Source organism: Haematobia irritans, chromosome 1, assembly GCF_050003625.1.
Source record: "Haematobia irritans isolate KBUSLIRL chromosome 1, ASM5000362v1, whole genome shotgun sequence".
Lineage (NCBI taxonomy): Eukaryota > Metazoa > Arthropoda > Insecta > Diptera > Muscidae > Haematobia > Haematobia irritans.
Genome location: NC_134397.1, coordinates 8,353,123 through 8,375,861, shown reverse-complemented (window position 1 = coordinate 8,375,861; position 22,739 = coordinate 8,353,123). Strand labels below are relative to the sequence as shown.

At 26.7% G+C, this 22,739-nt stretch overlaps 1 long non-coding RNA gene across 1 annotated transcript; it reads left to right on the top strand.

Moving 5' to 3' along the window:
- The first annotated feature begins 1,351 nt into the window (after positions 1-1,351).
- LOC142220174 (uncharacterized) lies at positions 1,352-2,949 on the top strand. The gene is made up of 2 exons (XR_012717840.1): positions 1,352-1,448; positions 1,493-2,949. It is a non-coding gene; the product is annotated as an uncharacterized LOC142220174 (long non-coding RNA).
- The last annotated feature ends 19,790 nt before the right edge of the window (positions 2,950-22,739 follow it).

Here is a 22,739-nt window from a genome sequence, read left to right as displayed (position 1 = left end):
CACTACTCAAGCAGCCACACTTGGCACATACACACACACACATGAATAAAACAAAAACCTAATAACCACAAAACAATTTCCAGTACAAATACTTTACAAAAGCATATAAAGATTTATTTAAAATCTAAAATTTACTCATGTTAAAATACATATACACAAATTTAATAGTTTGTTCTTAATTTTGTTTGCTTAATTTTTTTTAATGAACTTTTATTTCAAAACCAGAACATATATAAAAAGTTACATTTTTCAACAAAAAAAAATAAATATTTTTTTTTTTTTAATTTAAGTCTAATATATCTTACAAACAAAAAATATGAAAAAACACAACAAAACAATATAAATTGGAAAAAATTAAAAAACAAAAATATATACATACCTAAATACATACAAACATACATACATATTCTCATAATAATTGGAAGAATAAAAAAAAACAATAAAAAATTTTTTGAAAACAAAAACTCATTTCAATTGGTTTTAATTATTAGATTTGTTTTCTAGTAAGCAGATTTTCCAGGCACTTCATCTTTGGCAAGTAAATCAAAATCACAAGATTAAGGAAAACCAACAAAATTTAAATTATGTGGAAAACTGGGAAATTTGTTTATTGCAAACCTTTCGGCTAGAAATCCACAAAACAAAATTATTATATTAATTTTAAAATTTTGGTTTTTGAAATTCAATATTTCTATTTTTAAAACACTAGTATAATCAAAAACAAAACATTTCACCACAACTTTTCTTCCACACAAAATGGACCCTTGAATCCCTTAAAGCCCATAAAAAAATAATCCTTAATCCAAAACTCTGATCTTTGACTATGGAAACATTGGGCCTATTTGAGGTTCAAAAAAAAAAAGTAACCATTATTTTTTGGTAAACAACCTCAGCCCGGAATTTGTTCTATGTAGTTTAATATATATTTAAAATAATTTTTTGGCATTTTTTTCCCTTTTCCTCCTCAAAAAACAAATCTAGCTAGCAACAGCACGGTAAAGTATTCCATATATATTATTGTTGATTAATATAAGTCTAATATGTATTAATCTTCTTATAATATAAATAATTATAAATAATCACAACATATTTTTGGCTTAAATCTTTTTGGAAAATATCAAAATTGTAAGATTTAAGTTAGACATTAAAAAATTTTTTGGCTATATAGGAAAAATTCAAAATTCTTAGACAGGTTAAACCAGGGTAATAATAAGAAAGCCGAACATTAAAAAAATATTTATTCACATATATATTTATTTTTTAATATATATTTGGATATATTTTTTAAAAAGCTTTTAAACTTTAAATATTTCAGATTGAAAAAAAATTTAAAAAATTCCAACTTTGAAGAAAATATCCATAAAACAGAAGCACTAGAGAAATGTTAGAATTCATCACAGCTTCAAATGTTATTGCTTTAAACTATGTTGAATTCAAATAATATCCAGGTGTTTTTAATTCATTAACTATGTTGAATTCAAATAATATCCAGGTGTTTTTAATTCACAACATTTTTATAGAAGTTACAATTTATTTTTAAAAAGCTTCAACCATTCCTGCTTTCTACGTTAACAATAAATCCTGGTTTCAACCTCTACAATAGCCCAGTAAATGTTTAAATTTTTTTGTAAAACATATTTCAGCAATATATCAACACATAAATAGATACAAATGCAAAGATATGTGTACAGTGGGTAATATAGCAACGGAAACCTTATTAAAGCAAGAGACAAAAAACTTCGATTTTCTTCGCATGCTAAATGTTTTCAATAAAAAATGTCACAACTCCAAAATTTTTCAAAACTTTTGTTGTGAAATAAGCTTATATACAGTAGCCTGAAGCTCAAAGCAATAAGTAAGAAAATGTCTATAAAATTAAAAAAAATTTTTGAAATTCAATTATCTGAAGAAACAAAGAGTTTTGACGATATATTTGATTTTGAGGGTATTTAAAATACTATGTGAAATATTTTTTTCTCTAATAAAAAATTATTTAAAATTGTTCTAAGAAAGAGAAACTTTCTGACGAAATATATACAATGCTTTAAAAAGGTTTGAAGTCTATAGGTTTTTCAAAAGATTAGGCTCAAATTCTTGTTGAGAAAGTGGAGTTCTCAACAACACCCAAAGAAAAAATACTTTCCTCCGAAACGAAATTTTAGACAAACGAAATTCCCTTTTAATGTGAAATATTTTCTTTAAGATCAAATATATCCGAATTGACGACAAACGATTTCGCGATTGTCTTTAGTAATTTTTGATTTGCTGTAAAAGAAAAACAATTAGCGTCAAAAGAAAACTTTGCTTGTCTAAAATTTCGTAAAGAAAACTTTTCTTCCAGTGAGAAAATAGACATTACTCTCAACAGTAGAATTCAACCCATTACCAATAATTATACCCTGCGCCACACTGTGGAACAGGGTATTATAAGTTAGTGCATATGTTTTTTCAATACATTAGCAACATTTTAATTCTTCAAACCTATTGGAGAATTTGCTAGAGCAAGCAATTTGCAAAGCCATTGAATGTATGTTGAGGATGGACTAAACTATTGAATAAAAAACGATCATCCTTGTGTTTATTGGAAGTGTGACACACTGGAGCAAATATCTTCATTCAATATTCCGCCAAAGTTGGGATGTTTGAAAACAACAAGAATTCACATAAAACTCCAAGAATTTTTACAGCTCTTTCAAGGCTTTCCGTTGACTTTTTGCCCATTTGGCGAGATTTCTTTGCTTACAAATACATGTGATAGCATTTCACCAATATTTTTCCGGTAATGCAGTTTACACTCAGAAAAAAATCAAAAACCCAACAAATACACTAGAAAAAAATTTTCGAAATAAAAATCTAAACAAAGCCACAACATGTTAGAGCCGAAAAGTAAAGAGCGCAACACATAAAATCATCATTAAAATTTATTCAACAATTACTCCATTTGTTAAATGCATATATATATAGCACATCTTTCATGAAAAACAATTAACAAAAAATAGCCACAAAACAACAACAACAACAGCAAGACAAGCCACAGAACCATGAAAATAGGAACCAAAATCGACAAAAGCAAATTTGCAGAATATTCAGTAATAACAACAAGCAAACCAAAACAACTAGAATTTCCGTCTTCATTACACAGTAAAAAGAAACAACAACAAACCCAACCCAGAAATAAGACAAAGCATATTTAAAAGAAATGAAACCGATAAGCCATATTCAAAGAAGATGAAAATCCCAATATATAAACTAACCTAAAACAAAACATATTGAACAAAACAAACATAAAAATACAACTAATTTTAATTAAATGTCTTATTAAATATACAAAACAAAAATATATATTTAAAGAAAATAGGAATTTTAATGAAAGTTGATACAAGTTTTCCATTTAAAGCAAATTTAAAAAAAAAAAAAAAAAACGAAAAAAAAACAATTTTATACAAAGAAAAAACACAATGACAGCTATTACAGCCTCGAGAAAACCAGCATTACCATAAAAAGAAATATCAACCAAACCGGAAATTACCCCCTCAACCAAAAAAAAAAAAACAAGGATAAAGGGAAAGGATTCACAAATCGCCCCCCATTTGCAGCTTGATGATATACAGCAGCATATTATAATTTTCCTAAACATTACAGCAGGACTTTGCAGCATAGCTAATGTTACTGCAACGGAAAATCCCCTCCTCTACCCCATACTATTCCAAGGATATAAAGCATACCATTTTCCTTTGGCCAGGAAGAGAGTATGCCACCTAGAAATTTGGGGGAAAGGAAATCGAAAAACTCATAACTTTTGTATATATAGTAAAAGTATTCTTAAAGCAAAAATCATTAATAATCATTAATCTATATTATTATTATTATTATTATCATTCTAATTATAATTATAAACGAAAAACCACATTACCATATACTTACAACCACAGAATCAAAACCAAACTTAAAGTATAACCAAAGGAGAATCCCAAATAAGTAAGAAGAAGAAAAAAAAACAAAAACTTAAAACCACCATACCTATATGCTAAACAACATTTTCTAAAAGTTCCTATTTCGTTGACAACTTCCGCTGAAAGTACAAATTATGATCTAATCATAAAACCTCCTTCCTACAAAGGGAAGATCTTAGAGTTTAAGGAATATTTTTGGGTCCGAATCAAAACTTTCAAAGTTCAAACAAAGCTAATTTGAAAAAAAACCAACTGATATAAATACATATATATCAAACAGAAAACTCCCAGGAGGTTCCTTAGCAGGGATAGGGCCTCTAATTTTCCAAAATCATAAGAGCAGTAAATGAAAATTATTTTAGGCTTTTGGTAAAGAAATTTCGTAAACTAAATTCAATTGAAAATTTCCAGGCTTACAAAAAACCAAATCCATACATTATTAATAATAACAAAAAAACAAAATAATTTCCATTAAACATCCTTAGTTTATATGAAAAAAAATTAATTAAGAGAAAAATAAAACAAAGCAGAAAAAGTTTTAAAAATTTTGTAAACAAATTTAACCTTTAACAAAACCACAAAAAAACGTCTGATCACAAAAATTGCTTGAAATATAAAAAGTTAACGACCACAGAAAAAAATCTCTCAAAAAAGCAGTTTTGAAAATAACTCAAAATCTAAAAGTTTTGACCAACAATTTTCGACCTAAAAACGAACACGAAAACAACAACCCATATTTGTATAGATCTCGAAGCATTGTAATAAAACAACTCACAAATACCGAGACTAATACAATTCTAATATATATAAATAAAAAAAAATAATTGCGTTTTTTTAGTAGCAAAACGCGATTCGAAATTATTTCTTTAACGTTCAGCATTCATTCGGCCCTCCATATAAACAAAATTCTAAAATTAAATCCAAATTCACGTTTTGAAACTCAAAAACAATTGAATAAATACAAAATAAACTTTTTATCACTTATTTGGATATCAAAAGAAAATCAAATTTCAGAAACCAATTTAAAAGATAAAGGTAAAAGAGCTAGACCTTGACAAAAAAATAAACTTAAGAAAATTTTCGAATTTAGTTCAACTGCAATAGCGAGTGCATTGGCTATTCTCTAAAATTTTGGCCTAAGGCTTTTGCACTCGACCAGGTTTATGTTTTATAAAAAAAAAGTTTTTTTTTTATAAAGTTTTAGTTTTTAAAAATATGCGATAGAAATCCATTAAACATCCTTAGTTTGACAAATGTTAATATTGAAATGGAAAATATAGTTTAGTTGGAAAAAAAATGAAAAATCCAAAAAAAATAGTAAACAAAGTAGTGTTACTTAAAAAATTATTAAGATTTCTCTCAGTAATTTCGTGAGTTTACAAAAGTCTCTATTTCGAATTCTTACCAATATATGGAATGAGGAAGAGCTTTTCGTTACATAAATTACATAGTTGCCAACGATTCTTTTCAATTCCTTGGCCAACATCTCTTTTTAACTCATTGGAAAAAATCTCCAACTAGGAGTTCGCGAGTTTACAAAAGTCTGTAATTCAAATTCTCATCAATAAAAGAAATACGAAGAGCTTGTCGTTATAACAATTTCATAGTTACCAACGTTTCTTTTTAACTCATTGGCAACAACCTCTAGTTGCCAACGTTTCTTTTCAACTCTTTGACAAAAATATCTAGTTGCCAATTCAAAGCAAACTAATTTTTTTACGACAGTTCGGAAAAGTCTTGAATGTTCTTCGTGTAGAATTTCTATAAAAGCTTGAAAATATATAGAAACCCTAGACACGGGAATGGGAGAATTCATTGTGGGGAACATAACCGGAGGATGAAATTTATAAAATCGGAGCATATTCAAAAAATTTAATCTGTTTTCTATATTTCGTAAAATTTTGTTTTCCAAAATACTAATTTGTTTGGAGTTATGGTATCGGGGTATTATCGATCACCACAATGGTCAATCTCAGAATCTTAAACAAATCAGTAAATCGTTTTCAATTTTTCATCTCCCTAAAACTCCTCTAAAAGTTCAGGATAATATCAAAGGTCGTGTCATTCCAGCTAGGCTATGAGCCACTTTGTTCCGTTACCTAGAGAAGTTTTCCTTTGTACCTCATATGATATCAATGAAACAATATTTTTTGGGTACAAATGCATCATGTCCAAAACTTATCCACTACAACATGTATTTGTTTATTATTGAGTAATTTTTGTTTTGATAATAAAATCAATGTCATGTGACAAAGCAACAATAATGCAAATAAATGACAACTCTATGTCTAATCAGAACAGAGTTTAATAGGGCGTCATACCGACCCCAAAGTCGATCACGTATATTGCCCACATAATTTAAACTTATGGTAGCATAGGTGAAATAGGTGTTTAAATTTATTTCTAGTAGTATGCTTCAAGTTAAACTTTTACTACACTACAATTTGAAAAAATACATACATTTTCTTCCGGTTGTTTTTGCAGATGTGACATTACCTGTCATATATACGGCATAATGATAGAGTGTTACCATCCTTTCATGTCAAAGCCCCCGGTATATGATTTTAGGGCAATTTTTCCTAACCTATACCCTAATCTATTTACACTTTTAGAAATTTCTAAAAAAAAAATATTTGTAGGCATCCTTAACTACTTTGTTTACTGTTTGTATCAAATCTAAAAAAAAAGTTTGGCTTCAAAATTCTAAAAAAAAAAACTCAAAAAAAACAAACAATAATAATTGATATATATGCATTATATAAGAATATAATGACAGAAACATCACTGAACGTACACGATAGTTGCATTACAAAAACTCCACTTAAAACCAAAATACACAAAATAAAAACCAAACCCCAAATTACACAAAACAACAGCAACAACAACAAAACCAAATGCCAATTTTTGAATTTATTTCAATAAACAAACAATAGCCAGGGAAACATTCGCAACTCGAATGTGATATTTTTTATTTTACCAACAGCAAGAATATTTTTTATATTTATACAACAACAACAGAAATTTTATAAAAATTTTCTTTTTTGAGTTTCACTTGTGTACCACAACTACCAAACAAAACCAAAATAAGACAATATGTCAAAAATAAACGTCCCTTCATGACTTTCAAAAAGTCGTTTAAGAAGACGTTACAAAAAAATCATTGGTTGTCAAGAATTTAGTTAAATCTATTAACCATCCTTAGTTCACCAAGTTTATCCAAATGACATTTATAACTACAACAAAAACATAAACCCAAACAACAACAACAACAACAGCTACACCATATAAAAAAACACCTAAACCTAAAACATTTTACCACAATTTGATTTTGTTTAAATTTTTTTCCCATACACACACACATGATACACAATTCTCAACCAGTTTTTTAGTTGCAATAGTCAAAGAATGTATGGAGAAATCCAGGCATTTAAAACCGGAATAATTTATAGTACAATTTTTATCTAAACATAAATAAAAGTTATAAAAAAGCAAAACAACAAAAACAATTTTATAGTTAAATTACCACAGAATATTAAACTATAAATATTATATATTTTTGTATAAAAATATATAGAAGAATATGAGGAACGAGTAGATGACTACGACGACGACGATTAAGAATTTAAAACGAAAAACAAAGCCAAAAAAATCAGAACAACAACAACAACAAACAAACAACTAATCTAAATTGATTGGTTTTATAAAATAAAAAAATATATATTTTTAGTTTAGTTTTTTTTTCTCTAAGTTTTTTTTAGTTCTTTATAAATCACACAATTTTTAAAAAAAAAAGTTTTCAGTTCAATAATCTCTAATAAAGAATTTTGAAAGAAAGTTTTCTTTCTGAGTATAGCTAGGATACCATCTTACTAATGCTTTTGCCAGAATTAGGAAAACTTTCTGAAAAATAAGTGATAAAAACATTTTAATCAATCAATCAATTGATTTAATTCATTCTAAACAAAAACCAAATAATGTACATCTCATTGATTTTCTGTTTCATTAACGGATAAGTGAATTGAATTAAGAGAAGAAAAAAATATCATCAAAATTGTGTTAAAGATTCCCCTGGATATATGATATTCAAATATTTTGCTAAGAAATACCCAAAGAAATCTACGAAGGGAATTTATTTTATTTGCATTATATTCTTAATAATAAATGTTGCCTAAATTTTATACGATATGGCAACATTCGCAAACCATTTAAATGTCATTCTTTTAATTTCCCTTAAAAATGTCTTATTTTAAAATATCCACAATAAACAAACCACTGCCTTTCTCTGAGACATAAACAAAATGAGAGTGAGAGAGGTGTGTGAGAGAGAGAGAGAGAGTGAAACCAATAACATAACAAAGAGTTGTGGAGAAATATTGTTGCCAATCATCTTTCGGTTACCATATACACTCAAAAAAAATTACCATAGCCATGATAACAGTTTGCTGTTATCAAACCAAGAAATATTACTAAAATATAACAATGCAATAGCCCAGTGAATTATCAATTTTTTTTAATAACCAGTGTGTATTTTTGAATCGCTTACCTTAACAGGAAGTGATTAAAATACACCAAACAAATAAAACTTAGTACAAATACAACAAAAATATTGGCTTAAAACAATTTATGTTTATTACAATAACAAATAGCAACAATTGTTATCTCCTAGTAACAGCTCCAACATAAAGAATACAAGAATGAAATTAAATCACATAACAGAAATCGTACACTCTCTCGTCGATATATATTAACAATTTTGGCCACCACAATACAACTACATGAAATTAAAGCCATAGCATTAACGATTTTTGTATTAAAAAAATCATAAACGCAATAGCCCAATTGAAGTAAATAAAATATATATAAATTTATTTTTAATTTGTGTTTTTAGTTTTAATAAAACCCCTTACAAAATTTCTTTGGTATATTTCTAGAAATATCCTTTTGAGATTTGATATATTATAAAAATGGGAAATCTTTACGATATCGATGCTTAATAAAAATATACCCAAAGCAAACGAAAAACGCAATTTACTCTGTAACCACAATATAAACACATGTTTAAGGAGTAAAAATAGCGCCATTTCATATTTCCTATAATTTTTCACCATTTAATTTCCCAATTTCATTTAATTAACCAATGCGAGTAGAAAGAGAAAAATTTAAATTATCATCATCATTATCATCGCCAACAACAACAACAACTTATAGATAATTAAAAATAAAAAATCGAAGAAATCATTAAAAAAATCGACGAAACGCAAAGAAATGAGCGATTGGAGAAAAACATTTTGTTTTTTCCAATTGCTTTTGCAAATTAAAAAATAAAAAAAAAACAAACAGAGACTGCAAACCAAATGTGATCAGATATTTTAATATATAAATATAGGTTTATCATAAACAAACAACAAAGAAACACAATATATACATATTAACAAGAACAAACAATAAACTCAAAATATTAATAAGTATTTCCAAAAACCAAATATCAACACAAAATCGAAAGAAAATCTAAACCCAATATGTAAAAAAAAACACCTACCAGCCATTTTAAAATATTAACATATAATAAAGAAGACAACCGAAAAAATAAAAAAAAAGCCTTAGGTATTTTATATTTTACAATAGTCTATATATACATATATAAAATAAAAAAAAAAAACAATAACAAACAATCATTACAGCCAATTCATTTGCAATAGACCAAGGAACCTATGTGCCTTTTACCATAACCAACAACAAACAAAACGAAAATAATTGAATAACAAATGACGGACTGGAAGATGAAGACAAACCAAACAAAACAAAAAGAACAACAACAAAAAAACGGTGGGGTTCCAAAAACCAAAACTTCCCTTTAGACCCCTTAGTCGCAGTGGGGCATGGATAGGTGAATTTTGCTTAGTATCATACACTTAGAGTACTGCTGCCATTTCGATGCAAGGCAAAGTTTCATCACTTATACCCTACCCTGGCTGAGAGGACCTGGAGAGAAAATTTACCAAGTTTTATGTTCATAATGAATTTTTAAGTTATTTTGAATACACACAACAATTTCAGTTATCAAAGTTAATACAAAATGTTTATTATGTTGAAATATAATAAATGAAAATCAAATCAAAAAGAAGTATATAAAAAAACACAAAATGATATATGTTAATATTTTTAAAAAAATCACAAAGAAAGGCTAATGTCGATTTTTCATATTCGTAACAATATTTAAAAATTAAACAAACAAAAAATTCTGTACTTTTCAAAAACACTAAACAAATGTGCCATTAGCCGTTCTTTAATTTTAAATTTCTCAAATAAAACCCTTTTACTAATTGTTAAAACTTACGAAAAAAAAACACTTTAGGAAAATATTTATAAAATAAAACCACAAAATAAATGTCTAAGTTCTCTAAGTTAGTTAGTTTATGTTCATAACCAACAAACCCTTTGGCAATTATTAAATATTTTTTTTTAATTGGAATACCAAGTTTTTTAAACGAAATTCAGCAAAATCAACCTAAGTTGTCAACAATAGTGCCAGTAACATTTTTAATAATAAAACTAAGAATCTAATAATAATAATAATAACAATAATACTAATAAAGAATAACAATGAAAAAATACAACAACCAATTCAAAGCCCAAAAACTCAAATCACTTTTAATCATAATGCAACAATTCGTATTGCTAGCCCCGAAAATATTTCCTTTTGCTCTTCGAAACCCATTTAAGATCTAAGAGCTATGGTGTAGGATTATAATTTGTATTTTTTTTTTTTCTTTTCATAACATCCTCCAGAACGGAAGCTTCGAACAAAAGAACTTTTAGAAAATTTTAAGATTACACAAAATAATTGATAGACATTAACAAAAAAAAAAAAAAACAAAAACTAAAAACTAGCTGATAATTTAAGTAATAAAAACCAAAATAAAATAAAATTTATAAATACATAGACATATTAAGCAGCTTTTTTTAAATGTAAGTTTAACTAACATACAAATACATACACACAAACACAAAACACTTTGGCAAAAACACCAAAACCTTTTCATATATAGAAGAAAAACTCAAAATATTTATAGAACCTAAAATTCCTCTTAAATATATCAAACCATCCCCCATTTTACTCCCCCCCCCCCCACTTCCCCCTTCAATCAGAAATAAATCCAATTTGTAATAAGTTATACATAATAATTTAATTGATATTATAAAACCAAAACCACAATGAGTATACAACAACAATAGGCAAACATCCAAAAACAAAACTAACTAAATAAAATAGTAAACAATATAATATTTAATGACATCAACAACAAATAAATAATTGGTTCCATTCTAGCCCTATCAAAACACGAAGAGAAGAATGCAATAATTACCACAACAGCCAGCAAGAAATTTCTTTTAAATGGAAAACTTTTATTGAATTTATTAAATCATGCTAAAAGAGCTCAAAATCTCCTTCAAAATTCCCCCCAAAAAGAGAAAAAAAACCAACAAAAATAAAACAAAAAATATTTGAATTGACACCATTTCATAGTATTTCCTTTTTTTATATATGCATATGATGAGACAGACTTTTCCCCGAATAACAATACAATAAAATCATACCAAAACGAAATATAACCATTTCATCAGAAAAAGAACAACAACATTTTTTATATAAACATATTCCCAGATTTATAATTTTCGAAATATAAATAAGACTTAAAGAAAATATTCATTATAATCTTGATGCAAAATATGTATACCCTATGAATTATTATTTTTAGTAGATCAACAAAATTTTTATCATAAAATATCACATATTTCATAAGTTTCAAGTATTATGGAGGAAGGTTTTCTATAGTTCAAATTGGGATTGAAATATAACGGTTTTGAGATTTAACAGCACACCGTCTAAACCTCTATATTTGACCATTCTCTCTCTCTCTCTCTCTGTGTCTATGAATGGAAAAGGTGAGAAGAACCTAACTGGTGTAGGTTAGGCCATACTAGTGAGAATGTTCATTGTAATGGAGTTGCCAACTTTATGGTTTTAAGACTATGATAGGTTGCTATTGATTTAAGCCATAACGGTGGGAATGTTCATTGCAATAGAGTTGCCAATATTATAGTTTTAGGACTAAGTTTGGCTGCTATTGGTAATTCTTTCCTTCGGAAACGAAAATTGTAGACAAGCAAACTTTATTTTATGGGCAAAGTTGTCTCTTTAAAGGTAAATAAATCAAAGAGACAACTTTAACAACAAAAGAAAACTTCGTTGATGATTCAAAAATTTCACACTAGAAAACATTCCTCCTAAAGCTTAGTTCCAAATACGTTAAAATTTTATTTTTCAAAAATAACAATAACATAGAATGCACAAAGAAAAACTTTGAAAATACAATTTTTTTTAAATCTAAATTTGAACTATTTTTTAAAATATTTATGAAAACAAAAGTAATTGGTTTAATTTTTTAGAATAAATAATACTATATTTATGGAAAAAGTTGAGATGAAAGTTTCGATATAAACTTTTCGGCTTTATGAACAATGAAATACAAACACTTTTGGCTCCAATGACTTTAATTTAAAAACAAACAAAAGACAATTATAAGAATTAGGCGTTGTTACACCCCAAAGGGATCTTAATACCGGATACCCGATCGATCGCCTATCGTAACCAGATTTTAACGAAATTATTAACATCAACCAAAAAAACAACACAATGTTTCGGTCACATCATTTTGGACTAAACATTTCGGCATAAAAAGAAAACATTTAAAGTGACATAATCATTACTTTATAAACAAACGAAGTAGATTCCAAATGCCTAAAGATGGGCATGCCTCTGAATGTTTTGTAGGAAACTTCTCTAAGTCTCCATAAGGAAATATAAAACAAAATTGTTTAGGTTTAAGAAAACAAAAATTATTGTAAAAAATCATAAAACTTTCGGTAATGTTCCTATATATTATAACAACAAAAATTAAGGTTTAGGCTTAACTATTTTGGTGTAAACAAAACAAAAAGAAAACATTAGGTCTCCCCCATATATATATATATATGGAGACTTAAAGGAATTTCCTGCAAATCTCCTAGAGCATATACCAGGTATTTATCAAACTTCGTTCATGGATCATTATTAAAAACTACTCTAACGAAAATAAAACCAAGAAACTTTATAATTTACAGGCAGTATTTTTGTAAACGTAAACTCTAAAATGAAAATATTAAATTTTCGTTTCAACAACAAAGCTCTTTTATTAAAAAAAGAACAATGTCATAAAAAACCATTTCGGCAATAACTCAAAAAAGTTTTCAAATCCTTGGTTCATTTTTCAAACTCTTTGGTTTGTACATTTATGTTATCACTCAAAAAATTGAATTGTACTTAAATGAAGAAATACCAATACCAACAACAACGCGACAAAATTCAAAAATGTTGAACAATTTTTTGGATATAAAAAAAAAACAAAATTTAGACACAAAAAAAAAAAAACAAAACTCTCGGCCATGTTTGGATAATTATCTCTCGGTGTAGTCCAGGACAAAAAACTTAAAAACAAAAAAACTCAAAAATGAAAAAACAAAATTACAAAATTTTTAACAAAATTTAAAATTTTGGCATTAACAAAAAAGAAATAAATTAAAGGAACAACCAGCTCGTGTAACATCAGAGAATGGAAAACCAGGATCATGGGTAACCAGAAATTAGAAGAAAACATAAAACACGTGACAATGGTAGAAAAACATGAAATTATGGAAAAATGAAATTATATCACTAAAAAAAGTACAAGCTTATTTTAAGCACCTTCGCGCCTTATCTTTAAGATTAACAAGAAAACTTAAAAAAAAACGAAATAATAAAAATTTAATACAAACAAATGAAATCCCCTTAAAGGAATTATAATAATAACAGCAACAACAACAACAACAACATCATAATGTAAATTCAACATTTCGTATTATGTTCCCTTTTAAGTCAACCATCTTTGGCTTTTAATAATATCATTATTATTCTGTTCAATTTTTTATTTAAATCATTTATTTTTATATTATTTCAAAACTGAAAAAAATTAAATAAAAAACAATGGAAACAAAATCTGCCTTAAATTATAGTAATAACAACGACCCTTTTCCCTCTCAAAAAAATGGGAAAAGGCCGTTTGTACACCACCATCGATAGCAAGTAACATGCTTTTTAATCTCAATATTTTGGATGTGTTTTGGAATGGTTTAAAAATATTTTTAATAAAATATAAAAAAAAATAAAAAAATTATTCATATTACAAATAAGATAAGAGATACATTTTTCTTAAAAATACTTCTCGAAACATAAAAATTTATGTTTCATTATTTGAATATGAGTAGTCAATAATAAAAATTTATTCTCGTAGATTTTTGTCTGACAATCAAAGAAACTTTAAAATTTAATTCTATATGTTGCATTTTAGAGTCAGTACATTTCAAAAGGATGTTTTAGATAGTCAAAACTAATCAGACGAATATTGCACTGCGGGATACGCACTACAAAGTAAGACAATGCAATTCTCGTAGATATCCTTAGCCTGTAGATTTACAGCGCAACATACCTAAGGATTTCTTTGCATTCTAGAATTCCATTGAAATTCGTTTTGAATTTACATTCATAAATAAATTTGTGATATCCCATTTGCTTTGCCAACCTACCTACAAATAGGGTGGAGGCGTTTTTACACTATGGGTCTTTCCTATATGTGTAGATATTTTGCATATCTAAAAATCAATGACATTATTAAAAATATTTATATAAATATCTTAAAACACGCTCCAAAATATTTCGAGATTAAATTGTTCAAAAAACAACACTGCAAGAAACTAATGAGACAAACAGCAACCAAAACAATAAAGAAAAATTACATAAAAAACCCCCCAAATTCAAATACAACAAAATTCAAAAATAAATCAACACAACAAAAAACGAAAACTAATCATATTTTTTGTTAGCGAAAAAATGAAATGAAATACATTTTTTGTTTTAAAACAAAATTCAAAATTTCCTAAACAAAAATGGGACGAAATTGATAGCCCGAATTAATAAAAAAGCAGATTTTCTATTAGTAAATGAACTACAATTAAAGAAAACAGTGTATTCTACGTTATTAGCACATACTTAAAAGAAAGTATGATCAATCAAAATGCTATTATTTTTTTACGAAATTATGTTTGTTCAATATTTCGATTTTCTTATAAGTATCAAACAAAACAAAAAAATCCCTTATTCAGGAAAAGAAAAAGTGTACGTATTTAATGACTGTAGGGCATTTATATGAATTATTACATCAAAAATATGAACTTAGTTTAAAAATCCTATTCCTAAATCATTAACCCCCCCAAAACGAATATAATTATAAAAAGTATGATTATCATTATTATTACCATTAACTTCATCTAAAAAACTAAAAAAAAGCATAAGTATTATTAGAAATGTGTATATTTATATGTAAAACAAGAAAAATTAAAAAAGAACCCAAAAAAAAACAAATTATCATCATATCTAGAAGTTTCAAAAAAAATCGACCCTTCCCTTTCTTGCGAAAAAAAATTAATACTCTAAAATCTCCACCTTTCAGGTTTCATTTAATGTCTAACAAATATTTGAGTTAAAACACACCGGTTTTCAGTTAGTTATCAACATTTTGAACCAACAGTTTTTTTGGTTAATGCTTATGTTACAGGATGGCATACCTGTGGATCCAAACCAAGAGATCGTTTTGGACTCACTATTTATGTAAGAAAATTATATGTTTCAAAAATAAGTTATGTATGAATTTATTTTTTACTCTTTGATAAAGAAAAAGGTAAGAGAACTTAAAACCACACAATCGATTTAGTTTCTTTGGATATTTTTTGTATTTCTCCGGTTCTCAAGCTAAATACTAATAATAGAGAAATTGTTTTTGTGCTATGAAAAATTCGAGGGTCACACTTTGTTTTATAACATTGGCTGAATTATTACTTTCGCCCAAGGGAGCTTTCAAAAGAGAAATCATATTTACAATTATAGGATTTGTTTTCTACCTAAATGGTATTTCTTGGAATCTGGCAACCTTCTGTCGAGCTAGATTACACTAAAATAAAGAAAGAGTCGTTGTTACATATATCCGTTATAATCTATCGTAGGTCAAAATGTAACCTAAACTATGCACCACGTATAATGTGCAGCAAATATATACGAAAATAGCCTCACTTTACTTTTGAGACATGGAATATAAAACGCTCATATAACTTCAATAAATGAGATTATGGCTCATCAAAGTAATGAAAGAAAACAAATGTGTGAAATGCGAGGTCGTTGTTGCACTACTCAACAAGAATCAATTGTCATCAATTGATTACTCTCAACATAACGGCATCTCTCTTTAAAACATAGTAAAGACCTTTGATACAGTTTTGTTTTATCGCTTGTTTCCAATCGTTAGAGCAAAATATAAATATAAGCCCTTTGACACTATAAGTAAGGCATACAAGTGAACTTCTCACATAACGAACATTTGGCAAGCCTCAATTTATCTAGCACAGAAACAAGATCGCCTATACCATTTTTAAACATCCAAAACAGTTTGGCAATAGCAACGAAGGCAAGCACAATAATAAATCTATAAAATAACCGGCATAATTGAAATAATCTCTGGACAAGTAAATTTTTTGTTTTTCGATATTTTTTCGTCAAAAAAAATACACATTATTTGAGACAACTTTCGAGCAAACTTTCGGATATAAACCAGAAACACAAACCCATTTCGGAATATGAGAAACATTTTCGGCATAGACACAATAATAATTTTATTTTGTTTATTCCCTAAGTTGGAAAATAATACACTTTCGATCAAAAAATTTACCCACAAAAAGAACCAAAATCCAAATAAACTTCAAAATCAAGGGGGCCGCCAACGTCCGATCTAAAGTGCCTTCAAAAACAAAAATTAAGAAAAAATTAATTATTTTTACCAAAAAACGAACAAAAAAAAAACAAAACTTAACCAAAAAAGAAAACTATTAAAAAATTAAAATAAATTAACCAAAAAATGTTAATAAATTAAATTTAGCAAAAAAAAACTTGTAAAAATTAAACTGAAAAACGAGAAAACGGGCCCTAAATAGACCAAATCAAGGAAAACCATTAAATAAACCAGAGAAATACAAAAAATACTCATTAAATGATTATTACATTTTAGGTTTGATGAAGAAAACAAAAAACTAGGATGGCAAACCATACTAAATTTCTTTGCAAAAACGTTTTTGGTTGGCAGATTTCAGAGTATACCCCAAAAAATCTTAAAATAAAATGTAAAAAAACCACCCTCATCTCTATCATCCTCCTTTTGTATAAGAAAGAAAACAACATTAAGGCTATATCTGATTTAGACATTAAAAATAGTTATTAAAACAAAATAACACAAAAAAAATCAAATCTTTTAAAACATAAGGGAAAAGCTACAAAATAAAGTCAAGATGTTTAGAAAAAATTGACAATGAAAATACTTAATTTTTTTTTTTTTTTGTAAACATATTTTTTATGGAAAAAATCTAAATCTCTGATGAAAAATCATGGTTTATATATAACACACAAAAATCAGACACCAATACATACTCTCGAGGAAAACCTCTCAAAACACTAACTTAACACGTATAATTAATTGAAAAACAAGGACAAGCATATGAGAAAAAAAATACTTTAGACTTTAGGAAAAAAAACGAGACATGCTAACGCCTGCGAGGACAGAAATCATTCATTATACATTTATGAAAAATTAAGAAAAAATCAACCTAATTTAAGTCAAAGAAAATTAAGACAAACTAATTTAAAGTAAAAAAGTAAGCCATTTTTCATTTCAAGAAAAAAAATGATGACTATGGCTTGAGACAAAATAAAAGATTCTTGAAAAAAAAAGAATCACAGATTTGCCCCTACCTTTAGCAAATCAATGGAAAATTAAGCGTAAAGTAAGAAGGAAGTGAACGTTCCTGGCATTTAGTTTTTTTAAGAGAAAAACAGACAGAAAAACTCACATACACATTTTGTAATATTTTTTTATAAATTTTAAGTTTGGCCCATAAGAATGTGGAAAAAATAAACAAAAAACAAACTAGTGAAAATTAGCAAAATTTGATAAAAAAAATAAACACCCTCTTAAAAAGAATGTTATTCTAAGAAAGTGTAAACCTTTTTTTGGAACAACTGTAATTTTAGGTAATTTTTTGGCTATTTTTAGACTAACCATTGGCTCAAAATTTAATTTAAAATATCTAAGAAGAAATAATCTTAGGGATTTTTTCCCCTAAAAAAAATAAAATTTCACTACATTATCTCACTCTCAAATGATGAAAGCAAGGGTTTTTTATTGAAATCGACATCAACATCATCAATAAAGCTAAAACCGAAACTGAAACGAAATCATTTACAAAGAAATGAAACCTACAAAATATACTTTATTTACTATAAATTATTGTAAAATTTTTGGCAAAATATTTTTCCCAGTAAACCAACAAAACATCATTTTCGGCAAATCGAAAACAAATTAAATGAATTGTATTTATATATAAAGAAATTATATTCAAAATTATAAATATTGGTAGTTATTATTATTAAGCATTAATCTAATAAATAAAATTTGTCCAACACTCTATATTTGGCATTTTAGAGTGTTGATTTTGATTTTACGTAAAATAAGTATTCAAAATATTTATAAACATTTCGGATATCACAAAAATAACCCCACATTTAGGCAAAGCAAACAAAAAACTAAAATTACAAAATTTTTCATTAAGTTTCTTTTCTATTATGTTGTATTATGTTTATATAAATAATATGAAAAAAAAAAGAAAATTTTTTAGTTAACTGCAATAGACCGGAATTATTTCCATACAAGAGTACAAACCAACTTTAGGATAAACAAGTTTTTATATAATAATAATAATAAAAACAAAAGAAAGAATACATGTAAAAAATGTTAAAACTAATAATAAAATCACACAGTGTTTGAAAATTTCTAAATAAATTAAAGAAGACAAAAAAACGATTGACAAAAGTCGACCTTTTGATTCTGATGTGTTGGCAACTCTGTATACAGAATTACCAAAGATCATTCAGAAGAAGGCACAGTGTTGTTAGTACCAAACTGAAGCACCAGAGGTCTCTGCCAACATATTGATATGAAGTTTGCATAGACGTGTCTCTCTGATGTATTGCCGTTTGCAACGGATAATATCAATAACATTTGTGTGTTTATTAATTAAAAACTACAGCATCAATACCAAAATGAGCAAAAGCTTGTTAATAAAATATTAACTAGACGGTCTTTGGATTCACAGAGGATTTGTTCTATGATAAAATAAAAACTGTTTTTTTCTAAAGGTATTAAGAATTCAAGTTAAACCCTTTTGAATTAAAGACAGCAAACATTACTTTTCTAGTTATCACAAGAATTTCGATAAAAAGGTATTTTTAATATTTTTTTTATTTTAGTTTCTCTGAAAGAATAGTTTTCATAGACAAAAATATACTCGGTTGTCCAAAATGTCTTTCCTGAGAAAAGCAAACTCATCTTCTAGAACACTTTATGTTAGACCGATGATGCAACCCTGTTATTGTTTTCTATTAATAATAATAATGGAATTCTATTAAAAATTAAGATACCTTACGTTATTGGTTAAGTATCAGTAACGTGTAATTAACACTAGTTAGCCAATGATGTATGGTATTCACTTGAAGAAAACACAAAAACAGATTTACAAAATTTGACACCATTTAGATATCAAATATGGAACAAATAATCGAAAATGAAAATCACCAATGCCTATTGGTATCAGAAAAATCATTTTTAAGTATAGCATTCATATAACTTTATTACTTTACGTCAGTGACTAACATTTCGGATTTTTATTTGATATACCTGATACTTGTTTTTTATAAGAATTAAGAAATTTTCTTATAAAAAATTTTATTCTATACCATAAGCGCTTGATAAAATAAAAAATAAGGTAGTGTCAATTCTACAAAAACAACAACGTCTCTTCTCTAAACGTCAAAAGGAAAATGATTGTTATGAAACACAAAAATGAAGGAGAGTTTGTATATTTATGTTATTCAATATGTAGAAATAGAAATACATTACTCCTCTTCAATATTAAAATAGTAATCCATTCCGCAATATTGTTGTGTTTTTTTTTATATGACGTCTGGAGAAGAGAACACTAAAAACACTAGAATCATTTGTTGCGAAAACACTACCTGTTTATTTTATCATTCCGTACACTAATAGAAAAAGTTTCGTTATATTAACGAAATATGTCGTTAAAAGTCAGCCAATGAAACAAATTCGTTAATATAACGAATTTTCTGCTAATCAACGTAACGTTTCGTACTATTAACGAATATTTTCATTGTATTTGTGAAAATGTTTCGTTATATCAATGAACATTTTTCGTTGGCTGACTTTTAATGAAATTTTCTTTGTGTGTATGGATACCAATTTCTATATTGTTATTATTATTTATAAATTGTAATAACAGTTTTAAATGGGATATAATCGGATATTGCAAAATGTCGGAAAATGGACCATTTTCTATACAAAAAAAAAAACACTGTGTACCAAAAAAAAATAAACAAAAAAATATACAAATAATATATATTTACTAAGAGAAATAAATATTAATAATATACAAAAAATCGTTACAAATCCTAAGTTTGTTGTTTATTTATTGTTTAATGGTAAACACATTATGTTCACATTGTAATTTTTGTTAAAACAGAAAAAAAACTCAAAATTGTCAAAATAAAAATTTGAGAGTATTACGATCTATCCTCACAATGGAAACTGGACAAAACAAATGAAAGTTTAAAATCTTTGGCAAACAAAATACACGTTTCAAGAAATTTCGATTGAAACCCTCCATGAGCAAACTTGCAAAATGATTTTCATATGAAAATCAGCTAATTTCGAAATTCCAAACAATGCATTTTTTAACGCTAATTTCCTAAGATCAAGACAAAACTTTGCAAAACATCCAAACAATACAATTTTGTTTCAAGATTTTAAATTTAGTATATTTTCAATTTACCAAACAAAAAATCCAAAGCAAAACAATATACAACAGAATCGTATAAATATCTAAAAACAAATATCCAAAAAAATATACATTCACACATAAACACACATGCATAAAAGGACTAAAAAAACCAAGAAATGAGAATGGAAATGGAATTTTCAAAACCAAACAAAACAAGAAAAAGATCAATACACATACAATTAAAATAAAACTAATATTAATTATATTATAATATTTATATGTCATAAACAATAGCGAAAACAAAAAAAGAATGAAAAAAACACATACACTGAAGAAAGAAGAAGACAAAAACCGATATAACAATGCAATGAAAACTACTAAACACTAATTTCCTTTTACCACTGAAGAAAAATAAATAAACAACAACAATATAAATGTATACTCAATATTCTCAACAACAACAACAACAAAAAAAAACAAAAAGAAAACCTACAAGAAATAATTATCAAAAGATCAATAAATTTACCGAACCGACATATTACAGCTTCAAAAACAATTTAGTTTAAGTTTGGAATGTTCTTGATTTTACTTAAATTGCAAAAACCAAAGAAGAACAAGTTTTGCAAATTTCGAATATAAATCAAATATTGTCCGGTTGTATTTAACATAAGATTTTTCAAATTACAATACAATAAATGATATATATTAAAAGAGAATACTAAATTATAAACGAAATGATTTTGAGTTCCTCTCTCTATCTCTTTATATTATAAAAATTTAATTTTGAGTATATGTGTATATTATTTCAATATTCAAAAACTGATCATCCTTTCGAAGAACCATACCATAAACAAGCCCCCTTCCCTTCTGGCCGCAGTGAAAACTCATAAATTCCTCCCTCAAAAATGAATATAATCTATTTGTATGTAAAAGAAAAACTACATTTTTAAGAACAAAACAAAACATTTGGTATTAACAAAAAATTACGGTATTTATCACGAATAAAATAAACAAAAAAAAAATAATACAAAACCAAACCAAATATATATGATGAATACAAAAACCATAAAAAAAATTATTGACAAAAAACCTTGAAAATATTGAAAAAAAATCTCAAAAAAACAAGTAAGCTATAATATGTCATTTTTAATCGTAAATATTTTATTGAAATTATGTAAAATTAAAACACAACAGAAAAAATACAACAACAAAAAATTATATTGTTTATTTTCATCTTGAAAAATAAAGTTTTAAAATCATATAAAAATAGTAATTTATAAATGGTCGTTTTTATTTAAATGAAATGGGGTAAACTATATATGGTCGTTGTAACATGGTTAATACATGCACCAATGGGTTAAATAGATTCAAAATAGGTAAGTACAACATTGTGGCCAGGTTGGGAGTTTTCCCCCACATTGAGGGGTTTATTCACTTTTGGGGACATTTTTGAGATGAGGTGAGATTCGCAACAATTCTTGCATGTTCCTAAATATAAGCAAGTATGCGTTAACATTATTTTCGAAACTTTTTTCAAAAACTTCTGTTGAAGATTTTTTGGTGGTATTCTGTTATTACTTGTATTCGGGTATGTTCTGAGTTTCACATGAAAGACTAACGGGGAATTTTTCCCGTAGGGGTTGTTCTGTGAACTACTTTTCCCCTCACAGACGGGAAAATTTTTCACGGATTTTTTAATGGAATCTTTTTTATTTAAGAAAAAAGAAGGATTTGAAAACGAAGTAAATTTTTTATTTTCAA